The sequence below is a fragment of the Balearica regulorum genome, chromosome 12 (assembly GCF_011004875.1).
Source record: "Balearica regulorum gibbericeps isolate bBalReg1 chromosome 12, bBalReg1.pri, whole genome shotgun sequence".
Taxonomy (NCBI): domain Eukaryota; kingdom Metazoa; phylum Chordata; class Aves; order Gruiformes; family Gruidae; genus Balearica; species Balearica regulorum.
Genome location: NC_046195.1, coordinates 6,640,026 through 6,667,612, shown reverse-complemented (window position 1 = coordinate 6,667,612; position 27,587 = coordinate 6,640,026). Strand labels below are relative to the sequence as shown.

Genomic DNA, 27,587 nt, shown 5'->3' with positions numbered 1-27,587 from the left:
AGGGTAAAATATGGCAATCAATATGGTAAAAGCATAACTATATATATTTATGAGGCATAGAGAATGTTTGTTATATACTACAAAGTATCCTCATCACACCAATCAGAATATAATTATGATACAAAAAATAAACTGATGTGATAAAGTATTTTGGCAGATGAAATTAGGTACTTTTATTTGCAATGCTACTTTTAATCTGTTTTCTATGCATAGTTCCCTTTTTGGTTGGTTGAATACTTTATACTAAGACTTATGTCTTAATTTGGAATTTTTCTTTTTTTCCTCTTTTTTAGGATTTAGACTAGACTCTAAAAAGATTATCTCTGCAGAAGTGTAGCAGAAACACTACAGTTCAGGGGAACACAGAAGATGTTTCTGCACAAGCTGGATAAGATCATGAAGAAACTTCATCTCGAGTAAGTGATATCATTAATGTGCCAAGTGCTTTGTGAATAACCATCAACTACTACCATATACATTGTTTAATAACATCATTGTATAGGGTTACTCCAGTGTGATATAATTGGGTTCTCAGAATCCCAGTTTGACAAGCCACTTCTGTGCCTGCTGTGCTGCTGAAGTACTGGAGGTACAGCAGTACACAGAGGTACAAGGACACCTGTGTGCTTTCAGAGCTTACTGCTGTGCTTAGCTGAGTAAGGGTGGGATTCCTCCCAGTCCTGAGTGAGGCTGAGCAAAGACAAGTGGTCTGCTAAATCTGTTTTTTGCGTATGGGTTTTGCCTTGCCTGACTAGAAGTGATTAAGCAATGATAGGATCTGGTTGTAGTCACCATTTCAGTATTGCAGATGTGTTTGAGTATGTCTGAGGTGACTTGTCCCAAGACTATATGGCTGAGATGGAAATTCTCACTAAGGACCAGAAAACTTTTCCAACTTGTTTTGTACCTCTGTTGAACCCTTCAGCTCTGCAGGGAATAAAAGCTTTTTCTTTCTTTTCCTCTTGCTAGTCTTGCAAACGAATAGAACAGTCCTCAAAAAACTGGTGAAACTGGACTACAAAAGTATTATATAGGACATCTACATGTTCATCAAAATATTAATTCTCTCTTATCAGATGCTACAGGCAACTTGAGAAGTTAATTCTGAACTTTCTATAATGAAAATAGTTGAAATTATTGCAACAGAAAGTCACAAAAGGAAAGTTCTCTATATTTCAGTTTGGTTTTTCTATGCAAATTTTGTAGTATTGGTCTCGTTTATGTTTTTGTACAAATGCTGCAGTCATGCACATAAGAGTTTTTAAACAATGGAAATGAGAAACTAAAGCATTCTAAAAATTTTAGAGGAAGTGTTTTTTTAGACTTGAAACAATTTCTAGTGCTGTTTCTAAAACTGAAATGCATTTGAAGTTAATATTCTATTTAATTATTTTGCTTTAAGATATGCAGTCTTTTATAATACACACAGTAAATTATCTGTTCAGTTATTAAAAGTCTGTGAAAGAAAGTTACAGCTAATATGGCACATTTCCTAGAAGCTGCACCCAAGATACTAATGCTTCCTACTGAAGTAATTTAAATAGGCCTCTGAGGTCAACCATGTATAATTGATCTTGCTGTAATAACTTGGTTCCATAACATTCTAAACACATTCTCTCCACTTATTGAGATGCACTTCTTGTACAATAGGATTATACAATCTGCCATTTATTCTTCACTGTACATTATCATATTACTACATTATCTTATTGTAATGTCCTTGAGATCCAGTTAGACATCAGTTAATTTTCTCAAGTCCTTTATACAGTAGGGCTTAAAACTACTGCAAAACTTGGCTGCGATAAGATTCAACCCTGGGGAACAATGCCAAAAGGTGGCAGTGAGCTGATGTACTACTGCACCATACTGCAGCACTTTTCTAAGTCTAACCCACAGAACTATGTATGCACTCTGAATGAATAAATAGCATTCCAATGCAAGCATTTACAGAAATACTGCCAGGTTTCCTAGCAAAACTGACCTGATGAACAACCCTACAGATTTCAGTCAAATAAAGCTTTAGCAAGTATGTATTTTAAAGGTCAAGGAGGGAGTAACTTCCTTTTTGGAATAGGAAGAGCCTGTGCTGTGCTCTACTGTGTTGGCAGAAAAGAACCATTCATCCTCATGTTGAGGAGGCATTAAGTTGTAAAGGAATCACCAAAATAGAGGACTAACACCCAGGCAAAGAGAGGCTACTGTGCCAAGATGTTGCACAAAGGACATATTCCCCAAAAAGACTCAAAAGAACTGTGCCTAGTGGATAGTAAAGATAATAAGTATGTGGGATTTTTTATTTAAAAAATAAATAAATCTTTCTTCAGAGCTTTCTACAGCAGTCCTGAGTAACCTAGAAATTGTAAAACAAATATATAACTCAATTTGATTATGAGTAATAAATTATGGGTTTACTATTGCGAATAATTTGGGGAGCAGAAGGCTTCAGGGAGAGATAACTTGTTGCTTAGTTATTCTATTGAAAGAGTAAACATTTTATTTCTGATCAGTTACTCCATTGGAGTTGAGACATGGATCAGAAAAGAAGTATATTTTTAAGACCTAATGACTTACAAGAGTCCTGAGTTGGTCCCTGGAATGTTCTCATACCCGTCCCAAATAAACAAACATATCTGTTTTCCTATTTCAATTAATCTTAAATGTATTTAAATGTTTTCATGAGATCTTGCCTGTCTTAAGGCAGTATGTGGACTTTACTCAAAAGAATTATCAAGAGAACTAAATAAAAATTTTCCTGAAGGAATTATGATTGGTACTACATAAATTATGTTGATCACGTAAGGAGCTAAATGTGTAGGTACTGCCATGTTATCTTCAAGGGAAGTATTTAATAATGTCTCCAACATGCAGATATATGTACTCTTTCTTACAAAATAAACAGGTTCTACTCTACTCGCACTTGGGTGGGGGAAACGCACACAATGCAATGTGAAGACAGCCTTTATCCTTCTGTCCATTTACAGAATTTTCAATTATGTTTCCTCTGTAGTCCAAAGCTAGATTATAAATTGCACATAAAATATTCTTCCTTACAATGCTCTGTATTTTTGGGAGTGGCTAAAACCTCCTTTAGTATAATTCTACAGGAACCACTAAAATGACGTGCTAGTAAATTACTTGTCCATGTACACATAAAATCTGAATTAATTCTTCAGTAGGTTTATGTAGAAATATATGTTTGACAGTGCTAACTTATTAATTTTTACTTCACATATGAGATGTTTTATGTGAGCTTAAATTCAGAAGATTTTTTTTCTTAAAGAAAGAGCTCAGGTCTTGTAACTATCACCTTAAAACTGTTCAGTTCCTGTATGTAAAACCAGACAGACTTCATTCAGTTACTGGTATTTGGGACATGAACAGACTGCTTCCTGCTTGTGCCAGCAATTTAACATCAACACATTTCTTTGATTTCTGAAGAAACTGGACAAAGTCAGACTACCAGACTGGTTTAATGTGTATGCTAATATATGATGATTTCATTGAAGTACTGCACTCTGAGGTCCCAGACACTAGATAAAAAAGATCATCAAAATTTTGTTTGTGCAAAATTGAAGTATTCTCCTCTTTTCCAAAAAGAGAGTAAAATGTTTCAGATAAGTGAAAATGAGCATAATAGTTACCCATTTTGCAACAGTGTTGCAGTGCTTAATTAACCAGTATCTGTACAGTGCTGTGAAGATGAAGAACCTCTAGTCTTATCATCACCATATGCTTTCATCCATTTTGTTAGCTGCAGCATGGAGAACAAAATCTATAGACTGTACAGTATCTGAGCTCTTAGGACTTCAGCAAATAAAACATTTAAAATCTGAAAAGTGAAATAAGACCCTTACCAAAAAAGCTACAGATACATGACACAATTCCTAGAAAGAGTTTATCCTTATTCCACCATTGGCATATTTACTCCTGGGTGATAAGATTAATTTTCTCCTAGTATATGTGAAATTACTGGACTTAATTTGAATTTACAGTGAATGAGTATACGGCTCATTCATTAAGTTCCCAGCTGTAGTTTCTTTTTCATTTCACTGCAGGTTTTTTGAGATACATTTCAGTTGGGACCAGTCACAAAAAAAAAAATAGTATTGCCAAAGAAGGTGCATGTAGGAACATAAGAAACAAAAATGAACTTACAATACTCTGATACTGACTGTCTACTAGATTAAATGCTGGTAATGATAACCTATATTTTACCTATTGTTAGGAAGAGCAATTTATGATTTGACTTACATCCATTCCACACAGTAAATTAATGTGAATTTTTAACTGTACACAAATCCTGACCAATCTCCTGATTTCTCTGATTACTGTGCTTGGATATTTGTTACACTACTGGAGAACATGCATAGTAGAAAATTGTACTTCCTCGTTAAACTGCTATTTCCCAATAAACAAATCATTTAGACAATGTCTGGAGACTGTCAAGAATGTCCTGCTTTTATAGTAACATAACTGTTACATTCCCTTAACTAGTAAGATTCATAAAATTCCAACGGCATAAAAACATTTGAGGGAGTATGTATTTTGCTGTATTCTCTCTTCTTATTTGAACATTTCTAATTTTATAATCAAAAAACTTAATTTCAAAGTGACATAGTTGGAACATTAAGAATATTTCAAACTCTTTAGGGATCATGTTTAGCTAGCTAGTAACACTATAGTTTACAACTTGCTTTATTCTCACTTTCTAAATGCTTTAGTATTTTTCTTACAAAATCATGGACTCCACTTCCGTGTAGTTAGCACAGCAGTCTGGTACAGAGAGCCTTGTCTGTACCTGAGACCTTGTGATTCATTTTTCCTAGGGCAATTTGTACAATCTATCCCCCTGTTACCAGTTTTATAACAGTTGGAGTTGTTGAAAAATACAGACACAAAATTATACATAAAAGGATACTTAAAGTCAACATATAATTGAACTTAAATGAAATTTTAAGATAAATTAATCAGTCTGCTTATTATTTTCCAGAAATCAGTTATTTCATAATTGATGCCGGCAGTACAGATTTGAAATTTAGTTCAAGAGAAAGGGATGGATGTGAAGTAACACAGAGGGACCTTAGAAATAAACTGAAATAAGAAATAAACCTTCCTATACATCATGCAAGTGTCAGTAAGTAACTGATGCTTATGTACATTATGTGGAAGAACAGATATTAAACTGTAAAATCTCAAATACATGTAATTCTCTCCGAATACACCATCAGTTGTTTTGTAGTTTATTAGGATTATGTATGAGATGTCTCTCAAAATCCCATCCAAAATGTTCCTATTTGCCTCTAATCCATATTACTGTAGTCACTGCAGATTTTAAACAGCTAGGCAAAGATAATTCAGTTTCATCAGTTTAACTTCAAACCATAATGACAAGAGCTATCCTTATTTATTTTCATTTTTCTATTCTGCTCCAACTGCAGCCCAAAAACATCATCGTAAACTGTGAAGCAGCAGCCTGGGGAACAAACATTCCATAGGTCTGCACAAAAAGACTAGAGCACCTTACTAAAAATAAATGTTAGTGCTTCAGTAATGAAAAAGCCCAATCCTGCAAAATCCTAATTGTATGAATAGTGTCACCTTTCCTGTACAAGCAGTAAAACTGAAGGCTCAAAAATTGCTCAAGGGGCTGAGGATAAGCTACCTAACTAGGGCCTAAACTATAAAACCCAGTGTTTTCTATTCTTGAATCGTTAGTTGCCATCTTGAGAAAGATTTTTCTTTGCATCCAGAAACACAATTATGGCAAGTAGTTGGAAGAAAATAAAACAGCTGCTGCTCTGCATAGAAAATCACTGCATGTCACTAGTTACAGACAATAAATGAAACACTGGCAAAAATCCACTACATTATACCCCAAACTATTCCTGTTTATACTCTATTCAGCATAAAAATAAGTGTTGATGTCTTATCACTGTTGTGCAGGTCTGCAAATCTGCATCAGATTTGATTATACCGCATGACAAATGAGAATGCTCTTTCCAATTCTCAGCCAGCCTGATGGACTACAACTACACTCTAGCAAAACTGCAGCCTCTGGGCAGCATATCTTGTTTGTTCAGGACAAGCCTGATCTAATTTTTTTTCTGTACTTTTTCACCTTTCATTTAAGCTCAAGTGAATTTAAGCCTTTTCCTCAAATTTTTTACGACTGAAATCCTGACGCAGAGGAACTAGCTGAATAACCCAGTAAAGACACTTTTTAGCATGACTGCTATTTTTTACATCTGTATGGAATGCTGAGGTCTGGGTGAAATTAAGGAAGCAGGCTTAGAGCAACTCATTAAAGACAGAAAAAATGGAGCATATGAATAAAGTAGCATATCAGAAACAAGGAAAACAGATAGCTATGTATCTTTAAAACATTTGCAACAGATCAATTAAGGCATGAATGTTTTTTGTGGAATTAGGAAGCAAGGACGACTAACGAGAAAATTATAGGACACAAAAAGATAAATACACTATTAAAAACAGCACTACAAAGTATTGATTTGCAAACCAAATGAAAAAATACATTCCAAAAGAGCATACACTGCAGGCACCTAACTCCTATCTTACTACAAGATCAAAGTGTACATTGAAGAAATCAGTAATTAGCAGTGCATTTTAAATGAAAATACAGTAAACAAAAGCTAGTCAGAAGAATGGGAAGCAAAGATGGTAGCTCTTGTCCACTTTCAAACATTAAGGATAATCAAAATGTTCCCACTCCAATGATATACAAGCTGTTTATTTAAGGTAAAGGGAAATGCGAAATCATGTGAGAGATTCTGAAACCCTCCTCTAGTCTCTCTGAAAATAATTAAAGGACTCTTTAAATTTTAAATGTAAAGGCATTTCTATAGTAACAATACTAAATGCTGTAGCATTAGCTGGTCTGAATCCACTGATCAACACAGTAAATCTAACTGGTGGAACAATGACAACAGAAAAGCCCGATTTGCACAATGCTTTGTAAATCAACACCTACAATGGCATTTTATCCCTTCTGAGATTACATGGGGCAGGCCTTCCCTTCCCAAGCACTGCTCACCTGGATACGGTTTCAGTTTAGTACTCCTAAATCATTGAATTCCTAAATCATTTGATATACTGTTTTTTATCACTATTCTTGATAGCATTTCTCCCACAGGTAGAAGACTCCAAGAATAGTCTTGACTAAAGATGGTGGCAGTGAAACCAAATTACAGGACTGGGTGAAAAGCTGTCAGTTTTTTCTGCCATGATCTCTATTAGATCTACAATGTCTGACAGATAGAGGTTTTTAGAATTAACTACTGGCCTTGCCTATGCCTCATCCTGAAGCTAACAGCCAACCCTAATCAGCGTTGTCCTTAACACAACCGTACGTCTTTGCCACAGACATCAATTAAGGATGACATATTTCACATCAGGCTATATATGCCCCTGTGAGACTGCACAAGAATTCATTAGGAAGACATAAAAGTCTAATATTTTTCTTTTATGATTATTTTAAAATAAAACATAAAACCTAAAAAGAGTTTTAATACAGAGCAGCCACGTTTTCACAAAGATAACTGGAGATGTACCTGGGGCAGACATGTTTGAAGCCCCGGTGCAGAGGCTCAAGAGCATCTCTTTTCCTTGCACACACACACAAACAGAAGAGATTCATTTGTTCATTTTTTTGTCTGTATGTGCTTAAGAGGCCATATTCTTGTGTTTATCTAGATTTCATTTGATAATTATATAACAGGTGATTATTGTAATTCATGTATATTTCCTTATGGTATTTTTCCGAAGCTTCTTCCCAGGTTAGAAGACCTAATTATTCTTAGGATGATCATTGGACGCAATTGCTCCAGTCGCTGACAGCAATCATGGTCTTATTTCAGATGTACTGAAATGCTACTGACTGCACTTACTGGCCTCTACTTCCTCTCCTTTCTAGTGAAGAATAAATTATAAATTTGTTTTGTTTTAAATCAGAGAGTTAGAAACAGCATAATAAGATGTGGCAGGTTATAGCAAAAGTCAGCTCCTCAGAATTCTTTTATTTCCCCATGCCAAACTTGAAGATGCCATAAACTCAAATCCTCTATGCCAGTCATAAAATTTTAATTAGCTAAACTAAAAATACTGGTACTATTTACCATTGTTCTTATTTGTTTCTTAAACTGCTAGATTTAACACTACTAAAATAGATTGCAGATTGCAAAAGGCTGTCACTAGTATATTAATACTTTGCTTCAGCTTACACATGAGCATTCTGTTCAGCTTGATTATAATTAATCAGTAATCTAGTCTCTTGTTTCTCACTGCCAAATGATAAATTAACTACTAGCTATGTTCATGGATGGAGTATTAATTTATACAATACCCTAGGGGTACTTCTGTATGTAGTACAAGACGCCTCATGAACAGATCTCATTCAAAGCTTTAGAACTATGAAACAAAACAGAGTGCGTCTAGTCAGGATCAGCTGCAAATATATTCAACCTGGAGATACCTGTATCAGCAATTATATTAAGCACCACCGAGATATTTAAGAAATTCAATTTAGACATCGCATGGAAGAATTAATTATTCTTTTAAATGCACAAAATCAAGTACCTTTCCATGCAAAGAGTATTTTCTGGAGGTTTGTGAAAAACACTGTGACTTTTTCAAGGTCAGATTATGTTCTTCGAGTATAGCACTGTATGCATGTTGTGTAATGAGGAAATTTGCCAGTTCTAGAAGGGAAGGGGTTTTTTTCCCCCCTAGTTGCTCTACAGTACCTACTGAAGCTTCCCACTACATGTGTGAGGACAGCAGATGGATCCAGAGGTTCTGCCTCCAGCCTTGCCTGTTTCATGATTCCTTATATGCTGTGGGCTTCATCTTGCAGCATCTTTCTGCTTTCTAGTGCATGAAAATGACCTTTTCACAGGTGCAGAAATGATACGCAACTATTTGCCTCTTCCATAGTCTTCCTTTCAGTTTTTCTGTATTTTCCTAGCCTTTGAATGTCAGACAAGACAGAGAAAGTATTATTTTTTTAATACAGGGGGAAGGAAGTTCCATGGAATATTAATAATCTTGTGGCACTTGGCAGTACCAAAATATGCTTAAGATGTATTATATTGCAAAATTACAGTATGACAGAATACATATTTCTGATTTAGTAGCACTGAAAACATCATAAAACTTGAAAGGGGAAATTCTGTCCTCTGCCAGTTTTTCATAGTCTGAAGAAAACTGAATACAGCATGAGCTCTTGGTAATACCACGGGACGAGACTGCAGCCTCTCTATAAAATGCTAGACTGCATTTTGGTAGCTCACAGCATCCCAGCCCAGAATGATTAAATCAAGGCATCTGGTCATTTGACTACAAATTGCTTGAGTTTTGAGCCTATCAGCAAACAGAATGGCTCTTATAGCACAAGAAATACAGCACAGGAAAATGCTTGCCAAGAATGGGATGAAAACCACTGAGAAAGAAATAGGGTTATTTTCAAATTTCTAACATAATATTATTAATTACTATGAAGCTTTCTCACATAGGAATTTTTAAAATTCCTTTTCATTCTGAAATCAATCACTGCAGCACACACAAAACAATTTCAGGCTTTAACTATAAAAGAATAGGCAACTTCGAAAGCAGCATAAAGATTTAGCTAACTCAGACATTTCAAGCAAGACTCACATTTTGATTTCACCTTCTGTTCTTGCATTTTAATGTTTCAAGCATCCTGTTTTATGAGCAAGTTATCACTTATTGCATGGCAAGTCTCAGAGACCTCCTGTTCTCTCTGGACCTGACAGTTCTGTCTCTAGTACAATCCGATAGGAAATACCTGAGCCGACGTGAAGCCTAGCAATGAACTGGGGCAGGGGAAAGGAGCTATAAGCACTGACTGCTAGACCTATGCAACTGAAAAATATTGCTTAGAAGAGAAGTGGCAGAATCTCATCAGTTGACAGCTTACATTTAGACTACTACGGGGAATAAAGCACTTGTATATCAAAGCGTATTGTATGGAGCTGCCCCTACAGGAATATAAATAGCCTGTTGGCACCGAGTGTAAGGCCTCATAAGCTGCTGCAACCCATTTACAGTCACTTATCTTAGTTATCATGAGGCTTTGATGTAAGACTCAGTCGCATCTTTGTTTACAACTTTTGCCAAGGCTTGGGGTCTCATTAGGCACACAGAGTACAGGTTTGACTTCCTCATTCCAGATGTAAGTTTTTTTGAAGGAAGAAGCATTGGATATGTGCTTGTGAGCTTCAGCTGTTGTCCTTTTGGAAGGCTAACACCAAACTTATCAGTAGGGGGCACAAGAAAACAGCAGTCCTCATCAAACATGCACACAACTAAGGGAGAGCTCCCAAGGTGAATCCTCAACAAGCCATTAGGTTAGCATTATCTATTCTATTTCAATTAAATAACAACACCAACAACAAAAAACCAACAAAAAAACCTGCAAACAACCCTGGACCTATCGTATATAAAGCATATCTAATGTTGGTTGAATAAACACTATTAGTTCATTAGTTCAGATAAAATTCACGATATTAATAACTGCAAGATGTTTCAAATATTCAGCTATCTGAAAACCTAAATGTCTGAAGATGAGGCTTTATAAATTGCAAATGAAAGAACTAGTCCCTAGTGATATCAGGCAAATGAACAGCATGTTGGTAGATATTAAATCCTAAAGCATAAATAATCTCCTTAAACCTACATCTGTGAAACCTAACAGTGAACTTACAAAAATATCTGTCCCTTATGCTCAATAGAAAATAATATAAGCAAACAAAAGATGAAAAACAGGGTGGTGGTCAAAATGTTCTTCACTATTGGGTTGCTGGATACAGAGGACCTTGGCGGAATTGACTTGATTTAGTTGTAAAGAAAAATGGCCCACCATCCTACAATTTGCAGTGCAAATTTCAGCACATTATTTAATGCTGTTAAAAAAGCAATCGGCTATGGATGGATCATCCACAGTAACCAATATGTTGTATGTGAGGATATCATCTTTTATGCTAAATTAGGGTAGGTGGAGTTTTACATTTAGGATGTTGTCTTTCCTTTGAACTCTGTTTCTCCACAGCTTAGTTTGTATGTCATACAGACAGATCTTTCAGTTTCTAAAAAAATACCAAGCACTTACACAAATGTTTAAATCTTCCATGACAGCTGTATGTGCTCTGTACATTGAAGGTCCAGGATCTTATAACTCTATCAGTAAGAGTTAATCAGTAAGGCGAATATTTAGAGAAAGTCTATTTCCAATTCTATTTATGGCCTTATTTCCAAATGTTACTGTAGTACCATGATAGGGAAGATGTAAATTGGGTCGATCCAGACTGAGTTTTCTGAGATGTAAACTGTGTCTACTATTGTATTATTAATACAAAGAATGACATTTGGAGAAAGTCTTCTCTTCACCAAGTCAGTCAAAAATATAACACAAAATTTAGTACCTAATTTGCCTATTTCCTTCTTAGTAGTTTGTAACAACCTGTACTTGTTTTAATGTGATTTATCTGTATTTGTGTACTCACATCTTTCTTGCAAATCAATATCCCTCTGTTTTTCTGTTTTAAAGGAACCAAATAGGTTCCTGTTATCTGCTTCAGATTTATACCAGAAACCACAGATATATGACATGAAGCGTCTTTTTTTTTCCAGGCATCTAGTTGAAAAGCAAGAATATATTTCTGTTCACATAGATCTAGGTATGTAGCTACATATATATGCAAAGCAGTTAACCTTCTTGGTTACTCAGATACTTTACCAACGAGTGCCTATAATTTACAGACAGAAGATGACAAAGTGTCAGTTATGTAAAAGCTTTGAGCAGATAAACAAATGACTACCCTGTGCAGATTTCTATCCATGAAACTGCAATACCAAAGACAGTGATCTTTTATTTTGGAGGAAGGAGCTATGTTTTACTTTTTTTTTTTCCCCTCACTCAATATCTTTATTGCCTAAACTGATTTCAAAGCTTCATTTCTTTTCTGATGCTACATAAAGAACAAACAACATTCATCTTTCAGTGAATACACACTTTGAAGTGCCTGCTAACTTCCAAAACGTGCCACTGTATCTCGTTGGGGAGCAATGAAGCTGAGTGGAAAGGCAGATAGAAAACTGGTGGTGCTGTATAGATTCTGACAGTAATCTTTGGTAAGGAGACAGTGTCAGCTCCAAGTACCAGTTTTAGGAAAGTCTTGAGGTTTCAGACAGACACCTCATCACTCAAGTGCTCTGCAAATAGTAGTGATTGGTGTAAAAGGCCACTCTGCTGTTTGGAAAACAACAAAATACCTTCATGAATGGTTCAAAATCAAAGGTGTGAAATAACATCAAGGGTGAAGCACAATTTTTAAAAGCATTTTTCATCCTTTGGGATATAAGAGAACATTGCCTTCAAACTCAACACACACAATGTATATGGATGAAATAAAGTATGCAATTAGCCTACAGTTAAAGGATTCTTTGAAAAAAATGTGACTTTGGCTAGCTCAACTGCCTACTGTAGTTTGAAAAAGTTTTTCAGTAAAGGTAAAGAGATCCTTTTTAAGAAATCCACAGGCAAAGTTCAGGTGAAATCCTTGACTGAACAGACTTTTCTGTGCTCAAACTGTAGGTATTAACTGTTATTTAAAAGGCTCCACTTAAAGCCAGGAAGTCAGACATCATTAGCTACCTAGGCTCTGATGCAGAAGTCTTATCCCATCAGATCCTAATGGCTTGTAAAGAAGAAGGGAGGCATGTGGATCTTGTCTAGTTGGAGAAGTTGTTGAGAATGGAAGAACTAAGCTTCCTCAGACAAAGTAGGGCAACAAAGCACTGGTTTACTCCTGACCTTGGGTAGCTCTGGTAAGAAGAGGAAGGGATTGTATATTTATTAAAGTTTCTGACCATGTTTGGAAAAAGGCATCTTTATTTTATGTGATTTCTGTAGCAACACAATGGAATCTTTATGATTCAAGGAAAAATCAAGTAAGCCTATTGCTGGGAGATTAAAATTCACTTCTCAACATAGTTCCCCCTTATAATATTAGCCTGCTGAAAGTCTGAGGAAGCATTTATTTCCTTTTAGACCTTCATGATTAGAACTGAATGTTTATCTCACTTTTTTCACATCATTACAGGGAAAGCAACTGTTTGAAACACTGGAGACTCTAGATCCTGCCCTCTATAGGTGTATGATAAAGCTGAAATATTGTCATTATGAAAACAGAAGTAAACACAAGTATTAGAGCAGAAATTGTAGATCAGATTGGCATGAGCCTTTGCCACTTCATACTATGCTCTTTATATCTTTTTAGATTACACCTCTTGAATAGTCTTTGACGGCATGCATGTCATTTCTCCAGGCTCAATAACTACTTCAAGAAAGTACAGGAGACAACAGCTGGCTATCTCTTTGTCTTCTCTGCCATCCTGTGCTCTGCTACAGATGGGAACATTGAGAGTTCTAGTGATCTATCAAAATCCTAACTATTTGGACACTTTAAGCCTGTTTTTTTGGTTGTTTTTTTTCTTTTTCTCACACACATGTAGATAGACTTTCCCTATCAGTAATTGACAGGCTAAGTAGGCAACCATGCATCACAGAACAGGAACAAGGCTGAAAACTCACTCTTCTGCAATATTCCAAAAAGTAGTAATACAGCTTCAGCCATTCTCATTAGTAAGTGTACCCTGTGGTTGAATAAGATGCAGTGTCAGCAGGGTTAATTAGATCTACAGCTGGCCTAAACAAGAGATTTGTTTTGGACTGCAGCTGGCCTAACTGCAGCATGTAAAATAAAGGTATCACCTAGAAAAAAATCATATGTAACAGATCTATCGGATAAAGGCATTAATTCTGCAGTGCAAGGTTGCCATACCCCAGTACAAGGGAAGGTTATAGCTAGGCAGCAGTGTGGAAGACACCTACACACAGGAAGCCTCGTGCTCCATATCTGCCTATTACCTTACTTGTGTTACATTGGCTATCAAAGGACTAGGGGAATTTTAATGAAGCTTTAGAGATAGATAGATATATATAAAAGCTAGTATGAAAACAAGAATTTCTCCTGCATTTTATTTCATTTGTCATAAGATAATTCTGTTTTGCTTAACATATTTAAATAAACTATACATTTCCTAGGCTCTCCGTAAATGTAGCTATGCAATTGGATAACACTTTACACAATTAATGGTTTTCCTTTCAAAATGAAATAGTTGACAGATCACTGGAACATTTTACCTGAGACATCACATTGGTACATTGTGGATCAGTCTATTTTGCATTTACCTATGAATTTTCCAATTGAGTACTCTGCATCTCACATCACTAAACATGCAGTAAGTAGCTACTAAGGCAAGAATGTAAATAGCAATATGAGTCTTGCCATTCTTCAGTTGATTATTTGTTCATAAATAGATTGGTTCATCTTCAACTGATGCTCAGGACAGTATGTGTATAAATTTTGGTATCAGGTTCAGAATAAGTAATGTCTTGTCTACAGTTACATATATATGTGGCACAAAGTATTATGGCTAGCAGAATATGATCCTTAAAGAATACTACATGTAATATAATTGTGTTCATTGGGAAAGTCAAATGTAGACTAATTCCTCTAACAATTGGAAAAATTCCTATTTTTCTATCAAGTCAACTAGGTTTCATCTTTCTAAGCTTAATTATTATGGTCTGAACAACTATACCATGGCAGGGTCTAGTGGTAACTAGAACTTCCTATGTTAGAGAGAGATGTACAGCTGTAGTCCTGCTTGGGCTGGTGGGACATTCTAGGGGATTGAAGTACTGCAGGGAGGTTTGTAGCTTGTAGCAAAACTGAAGTCTTGAAATACTGTTGAGCTGCACCCAGTTCAAATCTAAGGTTAGCTTCCAGCCACTTAAATTGCAAACATACAACCCAGTCCCTTAATCACAGAAGTTACCCGCAATTGTAAACCAACAACAACCTAGCACTGTGCAGACCTTTCCTGGGCTTTCTCAATGGATTTGGCAGGCATTTAGAAGGCTGCCCTCCAGGATACAACTTTGTACCATCACATGTAGCCTAGCATTGCAAGGCTATAATCAACTTCTGTGCCCTTTGATATCTCTCTATCAGATTCAAGCCCTGAACAGTCACATAATATTTTCCTTTCCATTTAATTCTTCATCTTGTATTTGCTATTGCAACAACTGTCAGCTGGAAGTAAATAAATCCTAAATTATGTGTGTTGTAGAAAAGTCCATTAACCAAGATTTCATTATGTTAAGTATTCTGCAGACATTCCTGCCACAAAGAGCTTAAAAATCTATAAGTAAGTTTACAGGTGGGTGACAGATGAATGAAGTGGACTTTGAGGTTTAAAAAATCAAAACACACCCACACCTGGACACAGTACTGGTCAAGAACAACAACAATGGAAATAGTGTAATAGCTGCAAAGCCATCCTTCTATAGTCTCTACGACAGAGAACTTTTTCCACATGCTATTCATATTTACATAGGCAAATTATTTAATACATTCATTTATAAAAGTCATTATTTTTATCTTCATAGTTTAAGCCAGCGAGAAGGTTAAGAGTAAAATTCAACTAAATAGCAAAACCAAATTAAGATTTTCCAGTTAAGTACATCTAAGCTATTTTAATTGATAATTATAGACATACCTATTATTCCAAGTTTTCAGTAAATGTTTAGTTTGTGTATTATTGATTAAATCCAGTGTTAATTTTCTTCATAGAGTTTATTTTCTTCATAGTAGCTAGCATGGGGCTATGTTTTGGATTTGTGCTGAACACAGTGCTGGTAACACAGGGCCGGTTTAGTTCCTGCTGGGCAGTGCTTACACAGAGCAAAGGCCTTTTCTGCTTCCCACACCACCCCACCAGCGAGTAGGCTGGGGGTGCGCAGGTCGTTGGAGGGGACACAGCGGGACAGCTGACCTCAACTGACCAAAGGGATATTCCATACCATATGACATCATGCTCAGCATATAAAGCTGGGGGCAGAAGGAAGGGGGGGGATGTTCAGAGTGATGGCATTTGTCTTCCCAAGTAACCGTTACACGTGACGGAGCCCTGCTTTCCTGGAGATGGCTGAACACCTGCCTGCCCACGAGAAGTGGGGAATGAATTCCTTGTTTTGCTTTGCTTGCGTGCACGCCTTTTGCTTTACCTATAAAGCTGTCTTTAGCTCAACCCACAAGGTCTCACTTTTAGTCTTCTGATTCTCTCCTCCATCCTGCCATGGGGGAAATGAGCAAGTGGCTGTGTAGTGCTTAGTTGCCACCTGGTGTTCAACAATGACAGTACCCTATCTCTACCACAATATCAGGTTATATTGGCTCTGTACCATGTTTTTACACTCTTGCAATATTCTTTTCCTCTAGCAGATAAATTTAAGCAGAAGATACCAAACCATCAAGTCTATTTAGAGAGGTCAGTCTTTTGAGAAATGACAGTCTACTGCTGTCTTTGTAGATGCCTACCACAAAGGGGTCCTATACACTTAGTTGGCTCGTAGGCTCTACTACAATAAAGATTAGATGTTTTTCAAGCACCTCCATTTCATTTAGGGTGCTACTATGTTGTTTAGTTTAATACCACATGTTTGGTAAACTTCAAACTGTACTGTTAAAAATTGCTTATCTTTATGATATGTGAGGGTCTCTGCAGTCTTCAGCATGCATCCTGTGATAGGGAGCCTGGCATGCAGCTCAGCAAGAGAAACCACTCCTGCTGAGCCTCACAGGATGGTCTGAAGAAGAGGAGGAAGGACTACTACCAGTCCAGCCTGAGGAGATGACAGTCATTGTGTTGATGGGACCAACATGTTACAAGTTGTCAGCCAGTGAACTAGGGTCTACCTTAAGTGTCAGCCCCAGTTAGAGTCACAAGTTCATTCGATGATGAGAGAGAGATCATCTTAAAGGCAATATGGATTTCATCCTGTCAAAAGACAAGATTCATTGTGCCATAGGAGAGGGTGGGAAACTTAGAACGGTAGTATACAGATTTCATGTTTCCCAATCTTTCAATGGTATTTACTAGTACTATAGTAGGTTACTACATTACCTTAATTACTACAGTAACATAGATGAAAATATGTAACACCATGGACTATTTACTGATGAACAGCTGGTTCAGAAACTCTGGATGGCATTTGGCTTGTTTATATTTATTATGAATGGTTATAAAAATGTTAAGTACCATCAGAAAGAAAACCAGTAACTCAAGCTTATATCATTCAAACAGATGCTGGTTAATATCAAGGAACTTATTTCCACTACAATTGCTATAGCACTGCCAATCACAAGAATCTCAAAATTACTTAAAGGTATTACATTGTCCGCAGATGTCTGAAGTACATATTCACAGTTTCTTCATTCCTGGAGCCTGTGTGAGTAGAAACTCGAAGCTGCGATTCTCCCACACCAACAGCTGGAGCCTTAACTAAACCTAATACTAAAAAGTGTTAACAAATCTAAGTTAAATCAATGTTGGCTCAAGAATAAGCCAGAGATTTTACTAAATTGTGAGTTAAAACCTCCAAAGCCAATATAGAGATATGAACAGGGGAGAAAAAAATACTCAGAAAGGGCTAGTAGCGCTGAAATAAACAATATTCAGTTTTCCCTCTTCCAGTTTTTAGGAAGCAAAGCATAGGTTACTAAGGTTCTTTACTATGTTTTGTACAAAGGGTCTTCTCATGAAGCAAATCATTCTTGTACCAAAATGTGAGAAAGATATTTCTATGACAGAAAGCAGATCAGCTAACAGGTTGTTATTCTCCTAAATGCTACTGTACAAAGCAAGAACCAGGTTAAGAAAGTACTGTGGATAAACCTCTAGGCAACTATTCCGGAGATCTTGGTTCAGTCACCCAGAAGGCTGAATGATTCTAGGCAAGTCATTTCAGTGACTCCTATCTGTAAAACAGGGCCATCAAATTTATTTCCTTTGCTTTCAGACTTTCTAATAAGTTCAAAAGCTAAATCTTACCTAGAATGACAGTACGAAAGAATTACAGTGCCAATGTATACATCTTATGCTGCAATAAAACTGATATGAGGTTATTTGTCCCTAGGGTAATATAATCTTAATAGCACTTTTTCCCCCCCCCTAAATCATTATTTCTAATTAGATCATCTGCTAATTGGTGGGTCCAGTTATGATGGGTACGAGTTTAACAATAAATGGAGGACAAATATCAGATATAACACATGTTGTAGAGATAATTTATTATCACTGTGGATTGGTGTGCAATAGATGTGCTAAAAACCCTAAGGTGGCCTCTTTCCAAGTACTGAAAACAGCAAGTATCACAACAGACACCTTCTGTGCCTTTTACTTAGGGAAAGACAGAGGGATATTTCTACTTACCATTAAAAACACAAAGAAAACCCCTTTATTATTAAAACAAACAAAAAACCCAAAACAAAACAAAAAATCCAAACCACAATTGACTTAAAGACACACTCCTGATACCACACAGGTATTTTCATGGCAAAACTTCCATCAAGAAAGCAGGTAGTCATTTACTTGGAATGAAGAATTCTGCCAACAACAACCTTCATGATATTGGAATCAGAAATGCAATGCAAATCAGTATTTACTAGGAAGTGTTCTCCTCTACTGCTCATTTTATGCCTCTGATGCAGCACTGGGAATGGAATTTCTAGTCACCAGCAGAATTCCCTTCCTTTCTCGCTATCATCCAGTATACAACAGCTTTTATCTCCTGGGCCATAATATGTCAAATTCTTCTACGTAATTAAAGCTACACTGATTCACTGGCTATGAATATCACAGGGATAAGTTTCTTTTTAAAGCTTCCTTATCTCTTAATCAAGAGTTGTCTTCCAGTAACACAAGATTTTGTGCCTAAAGGACATTTTACATATGTGTGTGTGTGTGTGTGTGTGTATAAAAATAAAATTTCTTTCTCCTCCATAACCCAGAAATAACAAGAAAATATCATTATACTCTGATTTCCCTTGGTAGTGCTAAATCAGACACTGTGAAGGATGGCAACTGAGGTAGGCAAAATGCACATTTTCCTTAAGTACTGAAACTATAATATAAACCTTTATTGCACCACCTTTCCATGTTTCATTGGTTCATTCATCTCTGAGATTTGTTATTATAGTGGGGTTTATTTTGGAAAGAAAAGAAAATTCTGTAGAGGTCAAAAATACACAAACAAATTGGTGACAAGGCTTATATCTTTTCAGGTTATTTTATATTTTAACGTACTGTTAACAGTTCATTCTTTTTAAATGCAAATCTGTTAAGGGTAAATTTAAATATCAAGGCAAGCAATTCTGGTAGCATGGCAACAACATGCTATGCTGCATAGTAAGAATTTGGAACCGAGGCAAGTCTTTGCTTCTTTCACATACTGGATCAGTTTATGAGTAGAAATATGTGTGTTCTTTGTGTAATGGCATTTATGACTATTCCTACATTAGTAGTTGTAGTGGTCTTTGAAACTCAAGACAGCACAGCAACTCTGTGAAACCTGGTAGCAGTCAGGGTGTCCATCCTTAATAAATAGAAAAGCTACAGATTAGAAGAAAACATTAAAGGGGGGGTGGGGGGAAGAATATACTTAGTAACAGTGTTTAGTACAAGATTCCATTCCCAGGAGAGAGATTTGGTGTGGATTTGAGGACTATAGCAGCTTTGAAGCAATCTTGCTTCTGAACAAGAAAGAAGTAATCCCATCTCCATGCACTCTCCCTGATGTGTTGAAAAGGCATCTCTCTTGGCTTTTAGAGTATGAGGTTTGAGGCATATTGTAAGATTTGACTAAATCAAAAGGGTGCATTTGCCCTTGCACTGAAGTGATATTTTTGTGGTAGCTCATAACAGTGATTCTAGAGAGTAACGTCAATTACTTGATGTCATTTCACTCTTGGTGATAGGGAAAACAAATTATTAAATTCTACGTCATTTCAAAACAGAATCTGGTCTGTGCAACACTCATTCTCTTCAGTTGCTCCAGTGCTTTAGTAACCAGGCACTCAGGAATATATTACCATTTTGCTGGGCAGGAAAAGGCAAAGTTAACTAGCACTTTGGAGACTCCCTAGAAAGACGCTAACCAGTAAAGTACAGCAAACAATCTTCTGATTTTGAAGGGTACAGTGGGTGACAGAAAGTCTACCCAAGTACCTTTGTTTCTGTCTAGTGCATGAAAGCAGTAAATATGTGGAGGGCTGTGTGGGAGTCTTATTTTCTTTATTATTCTTTCTCTCACATAAAGATCAGCTATTTCACTAAACCTGAACACTGAATGCCAAACACAGCTACTTGTTCTGGGAGGTTCTTATAATACTGTTTAGATAGATAGGTGCTGTCCTTGTGGAACTTGGGCTTCTCACCCTATGTTATAGCCTGTATAAAGGGGAAAAAATGCTGTTTAGAAATACTTGTCTAAATGTTTTTGAAATAATTGAGCACCAAAAAAAGACAGACATAGGGCCTGAATTTTTTGTTCCTTGGTAGTTGTTTATCCTGGTTTAATGCAGATGACACACTGATGACTTCATAATCTTGTGTTTCATACAATTTGAGGCAGGTACCACCTTGATTTTGGAATTGCAGCTAATGTTTCATCCAGGCTCCCTACTTCTGCCTAAGAAAGTACTTTTGTAGCCTACATTTCAAAAATTCCTGTCACTTCGTCTTCCTCAGGGAATTTTCATATAGACATACCAGTATCATCACCAACAATACAGAAGTTGTCTTGTTTCCCCTCTTCCTTCCTTCCTTGTTCTCTTGATTTCCAATATTCTAATTTCATTTCTCTAATCAGTATAGAACTCTTAAAGTAAGTCAGCACTTATAGGTCCACGGGTCTCTCCCTTATGTAGATGAGCTTTCTCCAAGTTTTATTACCATAACCACTTCAAAAGTGCCTGCCCTGTCACAAATGCTTTGTGATAACAAGAGTTGGTTCCACCTGGCTTTTGATGCACTTTGTTTCTTCCTTAGTATGAAATGCTGTAATGACTTAATCTTCCCTGTCATTGAGGATTTCTGGGTACTACAGGGTCACTTTGCATGAGACCAGTGGTCTTTTGCATGGCAAGATGCCTAAGGAGTCCCTTCCAGAGGCCCTTAAGAGATCTGTCCATATGATTCTCCCAAAGATAGGAACAGTATGTTTGTGGAGAATTAAGGTAACATTGCCACTGCTGTCTGTTGCTAGTTTGTAGTGCAACTAAGGTTTACATCAACTGTTAGAACCCCAAGATATGCAAGGTTGTCTACATTTATTCCTATGCTTCCTTCTTCAGCAGCTTATCCAGAGGAGCAGATCACAGAGTGATCCCAGGGGATCATTCTGATGTCATTCCTAAAACCTCAACTGAATGAAGCTCTTTCTGTGGACTCAGGCTCTTAACACAGTGAGATGGAATGATGAAAGTCTACAGATAAGAATATGAATTCTCTATCTCTGTTTATCTGCTAAAATATGAATTTTCTGTTCAATTTTTACTGGAATTACTATCTCACTAAATTCCCCAGAGAACCCTGCAGTGTCATGCTAAGATAATCACAGTCACTCACAACAAATCCAAAGTGGAAAAACTGGAAAGCAAAGATGACTCTTCTACAGTCACTGCAAGAAAAATATCTTACTGGAGGAAATGGAAATGAACCCAAAAAGCCCTATGTTCTGGTGTTAGACAACATCACCTGACATTCTGTACTACAGTGCTCAAGCATCTAGAGCTGGACACTCACTACAACAGTGTTGCCACTCATGGTTAGTGTTACAAAACTGTTATGTTGGGTTGTGAGCTGTTTGGTTTGGGTTTTTTTTAAGATGTTGCTATGCTCCTGACAATAAGAAGTAACTTGCCTTCTTATGATCACATTACCAAATCCTAGCTCAATCTAACCACTGTACTCAGGTTAAACAATTTCAGTAAATTCTTCAAGGACTAGATCCTGTGAACCCTTAACACAAACGTAGATGACATATAAAAAGAAAAACTTGCAACGTCAGGCATAGAAACGTTTGAGGAATAAAACCAGATTTCACTCTTTGAAAATGATCAGGGTTATAATACAATTGATTTGGGGAGAGGAACTTCTGCAAAGGTTGTAGTTGACAAGTGTGTCTGTGAGGGGGATGTCTCAGAAAGTAAAAGTAAAAGAGAAGTCTGGAATTAATGCTAGCTGGTGACATGCTCACAAACATTCTAACATCAGTGTACAAAACAAAGTTCAAAAACTACTTCATTCAATTAATAGAATGGAAATATTCAACCTGCCTTTTAAGTAATAAAACAATAACAAGTATTCCTATGTGGCTGAATCTTCATTACTAAGTTTGTAACTAGAAGGGCTATTTTCCAGAAGGAAACTTCATCTTAATAGTTCAAAACAGACAACTATCCCAAGATGCTCCTCCGTGCAGCTCCCACTGGTAGTCCAGGTGGGTATCAGTGGATATATGCATTGCGGAAGTACTGCTATTTGAAAATCCTTATCTAAACTCCAAACCTCACACTGGTTATAACTGACATATTTCTCCATGTTAAGACTTTTTGTACACCCTTTTGCCAACTTTCCTTTCCTCTTCATTTACTTCTATTTAAAAAAAAGCTCCCTTCATGCATGAGTATACTTCAGAGTATGCATCTCCAGCAGTATTTCATGAAACCTTATCATCTGAGAAAAATAACAGTTCTTCCTTGTCATCCCTACCTACAGGGCTTCTTGTTCTCCCTCTTTTGCTTAGGTGGAAGTACCCATTAATCCCAGAGTTTTCTGTACTGGTCTCTGCTCAGTTCTAACTTACTCCTCTTGAAGTGCAAGTCACCTTCCTCTGCTGCAGCAGGTGAATGAAGACAGTAAGTACTGCAACAAAAAAGGAAAGGAATGTCATGTACTGAAATGACAGTGCATTTACCTATCAGCATCAGAAACAAACAGTTCATTCTATATGTGTTTTTACCAGTTGTATAAGACCTTTCTTCTGGAAAATAGTATCATTAGCCAAGATGAGACTTAAGTTCAGACAAAACTGAGAACTGGAATAAAAGCCCTCTTCTCATGGATGCCATGATAAAGCCTAAGTGCTGCATGTTCAGCTCCCACAGGCAGCACAAGCCTAAAGCACTGAACACTTCAAGAAACACATGGTGCTTTCCTGAGCTGCTTTTTACACAGCTCTCAAGGGAAAATGGGTCCTCAGAAACAAAACAAAACAAAATCTTACATTTTAATGCTCTCTCCAGTAGACTAAAAGCATTTGCAAGTATCCCAAGTAGTTATAATGAACATTTGACTCAGCAATTGCATGTTTTGTGGAGTGTTTAAAAACTAGTGAATTCTGATTCTGCTTTTAGCTCTTCCTCTTAACACATGAAGTGCATGTGACTGCATCAGTGCTTTATTTTTCCTCCATCTACAAGAACTACCATTATGGCTCTTGCACTAATGTTGCAAGGCTTTAATTGCCTCACAGGAATGCCAAAATATACTATGTAGAAAGGTTCTTGCTTGCAAGAAGTACGTTTTTCCTTTTCTTTATATCTACATTAAAATAAAAATATTTCAAGCAAATATCTCTTCCTTGGGAGGCTTATAGTAAGGTTTTAATTTGTACTAATAGTAATGTACTATTACACAGGTAATAGAGGCCAATGCATCATACTGATATTATACTCCATCTTTGCTGAGATGCATGGATTAGTCCCAGAATGGAAGCTCTAGTTCTTTCTAAAAAAATTCTGACTTCTGGAAATATGTCTGCTTCCACGTATGGATAGGCACAAACATACAGCTGTTCACAGGATCATAGAACAATTCAGGTTGGAAAGAATGTTGGAGGTCTCTTGTCCAACATCTCCTGCTCAAACCAGGGTCATCAGTGAGGAGGCTTGATCAGGTTGCTAAGGGCATTATCCGGTCTGATCTTAAAAACCTCCAAGGACAGAGATCACACAACCTCTCTGGGGTACCTGTTCCCATGTATGATTGTCCTTGTGGGGCAAAAGATTTTGTTTATATCCTACATGAACCTCTCGTTTCAACATAGACTTATTGTCTCTCATTCTCTGCCACATACCATTGTGATGAGTCTGGCTCCACTTCCCTGAAGACCTCCTTATAAGTACTGGAAGGCTGTTGTTAGGTTCTCCCAAAGGCTCCCCTTGTGCAGGCTGAGCAAGCCCCACTCCATCACCCTCTCCTCACAGAGCCTGCCCTCCAGCCCCAACCACTTTGGTGGCCTCTGCGGAACTCACTCCAGTTCATTAGTATCTTCCTTTTACCAGGGGGGACCAAAACTGGACACAGTATTGTAGATGTGATCTATTGAATGCAGAGTAGAGGGGGATAATTACTTCCCTTGATCTAGTGGCTGCATTCTTGTTCATACAGACCAGGACGCTCCTGGCTATCTTTGTTGCCAGGGTACACGGCTGGTTCATGTGCAGCTTACCATCCACCAGGACCTCTGTGCCTTCTTTCATTGCAATGGCTTAAAGCATGAAAGCATTGCCTTGTTTATTTAAGCACAGATTACAAGGGAAACGGATATAAAAAGTCTGCAAAAGCACCTAAAACCTGATGCGTTCAAAGGCTACAACCAAGATTTTGTTCTGGACAAAACCAGGACCTTCAGTATTTCTCTCTGTGAGCTGGTAGCATGGAATAGATCACTTCTTGCTAGATACCTCTCTCTACCTTCAGCACAGGCATATAAACTGGAAGAGGTTTAAACCATGCTACTGTCACAAATTATTTCTTAGCAAGTGTTCTTATCAGAACAGCTGGAGAGATGGTAAAATTACACTTCTTGTAGCAGTTCCTTGTGTTCACAGCCTTAAGCAAAGGTCACTTTTTAAAGACCTAGCTCTTTAAATTCATGTCCAGTCTCCAAACTGAACTGGCATTAACCAAGTAACTGCACAAAATATGCTTTTCAAGATTCTTCCTGAGAATCATAAGACTTTGACCAAAAGAGCTGAGCAGCTATGGCCTTTTCAAGAACGTTCTTCCTTTACGTTCAGAGGATCAAGGGGAAGTAATAATGCAGCTGCTGATTAGAGGCAACACTGCATTTCTAAAAATAGCTTTAGATATTTCCAAGTGCAGATAAGGGCTAAACTATCAGAGAATTTAGGTTTAGGAAGCCTGACAATCAAGGTTTACAAGGACAAGGCAGCCTGAAATCCTATGAGCCCAAAGTAGAGTAAGGACAGTGGCTTCTCCTTTAGTAGTTTAGTACCCATAGAACAACATATGGGAAGAAAAGCTCTTTCATCCTTGTCTGTCCCATACAGAGGAGAATCTGGATTATACAGTGATAAATTACAATCTTATGCTTTAACATAAACCTCAATCTTACACTTTTCAACGTACAGATAATCAGCACATATTGTGTTTTTACTTCTTAGTGGCAATAAAGAATTACACTAAAATTCCTCCCTTTTAAAATTACCTATTTAAAATACCGTTGCTTACACACAACCATGTATAACTGCAATAGCAGTTGGTTCTGTTTTTCAATTCTGCTGGTTAGGTAATGAGGGATTCTTGGGTAACAGGCATAATACATGAAATACCTCTTCTGCAAACGGATTTCCCAGCCCCTCCTGGGAGACTATAGGGTGGCCTTGACCACGTAATACAACTAAAACACTACTTGCATTTTTCTACCCAAGCTGGTCACAGTAATTTAAGACTTTTCTTAAACATCACTGCAATGAATGTTATCTCTGTACTATGAACCTTGTATGATTTCTTGTCTTTATTTAAATTTTTCTTGTATGCCCTTGCTAGCATGCTATTACCATCAAAATGACAATGAAGATGCAAAGTATGTAAATCTGAAAGCACAGACTGCTAGTTGAGGCAAAATAAGCCAGTCTTTGCCTGTCCAAGATGCAGCTCCAAACACAGCATTCCCTTTCTCTCCCCCACCCCCATCCCTTTTGTTATGGCAATACAAAACCCCCTCATATATTAAAAAAATGTTTAAAAATGGTAAAACAGACTATGCTATAATGTCTCATGCTGTGTATCCCAACAAAAATCAAGTATTCTTAATTAAGCAGCCTTTTCCCTCCAGACCTCATGATGAAGGGAATGGCAAAAAGAGTGGATCAAAAGCTCTGATCCATTTGCTACATTACAGGCACGAAATCAGAAGCAAATACAAACTCTTAGCGATGCTACTTTACATGAGGGCTCCTCTCACATTTCTTTTGACTCTGTTAACACAAACAGAGTCTTAAGCCTCCCGCCCTCCCACAAAACACAGACATTATGCATATGTTGCATTGCCGGTCCCTGCATTACCGAGAGCAGCCGTTACGGCACAGCTGAGGTGAGGCGGTCGGGATGGCGGGCTGACACGGAGAGCGCGCAGCCCTCTCGAGAGCGAGCTGATCGCGAGCCGGCAGCGCGAGGCACCCGCCGTCCCCAACGGCAGCCCGGCTCTGGGGAGAAGTTGCCAGCTCTCCAACGGCTGACAGGAGGCGGTGGCGGCGCGGCTCCTCCGCTGCCACCTCCTCGCCACAGCGTGCAGAAGAGCGGCTCCGCGCCAGCGGGGACATGTGGGCGTGCGGCAGCCCCCTGTGCCGGAGCTCCTAGCCGCCGCGTCGCCGACCGCGACCACGCTGGCGGCGACGCCATGGCGCAGGGGCTCCCCTTCAGCCCGGCTCCCCGTCCCCTTGCGGGTAGCTCGGTTGCCAGGGGACGGCGATGGGAATGAGGATGAGGCGGGGGCAGGTGCTCGCGGGGCGGGCAGCCCCCAGCCCCGGTTTCGAGAGGAGCAACGGCCGCGCTCGCGCGGGGGCGGCCGCGCGCCCCCTCAGCGCCCGCCCGGCCCCGCGGGCTCCCCGCTCCCCAGGGGGGACCCGCAGGGATGCTGCCGCCCCACCCCCGGCGGAGTCGCCAGTCCCCGCGACAACACCGGCCGCCGGTCCCCCGTTCTGCGCCCCCGCTCCTTACCCCTGTTGGCAGCGAAGGGGCCGGTCCCCACCCCGCGCCACGGCGGGGACACAGGGGCAGCTGCAGCCGCTCTTTTGTGTGCCTGCCTCAGCGCCACACACCGAGACGACTGGTGGGCCCTGGAAGCTGCGTGCGAGAATACCGCCGGCCGCCCGGGAACCTGCATGGCGCATAGCCCGGCCTCCGCGGCGCCTCGGGGGGGCGAGGCCCGCGGGGCGCGGGGGGGCGGCCCGGAGCCTCCCGCCTTTCCTCAGCATTCCCTCAGCCCGCGCGCCCCGGCGCGCTGCCCCCACTGCTCGGTTACCCCTGGACCTGCCTGTCAGCCGCCTTCGCGCCCCGAAGAGCGGAGGTCGCTCTCCGCTCACAGGGTACTGCTCGGCCTGCTTCCAGCGAGGTTAGAAGAGGTAATGGCAGAACTCTCTGAGCTGCCTCAAAGAGGGCTGGTGAGGTGATGCTGTGTCTGTACACCCCTGAGTTTCTCAAAAAATGAGTGGCTTGGTGATATGAACTGACCTGTCAAATATGTTCTTCCACAGATACAGAAGGCTGGAGGACTAGCTCTGCACCAGCTTCTCACGTGCCCATGGAGGAGCTTGCCCAGACCTGTACACTGA

The 27,587-nt window shown here is 38.7% G+C and overlaps 1 protein-coding gene across 8 annotated transcripts in view; it reads right to left on the bottom strand.

The window, feature by feature from the left end:
- The window catches only part of APBA2 (amyloid beta precursor protein binding family A member 2), a 109,531-nt gene extending 82,401 nt beyond the window's left edge, over nucleotides 1–27,130 (bottom strand). For 3 of the 8 annotated variants that reach the window (XM_075764229.1, XM_075764234.1, XM_075764235.1), the window contains exon 1: nucleotides 26,974–27,097. The gene's annotated coding sequence lies outside the window, so the exon portion shown is untranslated. Of the gene's footprint in view, nucleotides 1–22,810; nucleotides 22,870–26,319; nucleotides 26,842–26,973 lie in introns of those variants that run through there. The other 5 variants (XM_075764232.1, XM_075764233.1, XM_075764231.1 and 2 more) reach the window with 5 other exon arrangements.
- Between the last annotated feature and the right edge of the window lie 457 nt (nucleotides 27,131–27,587).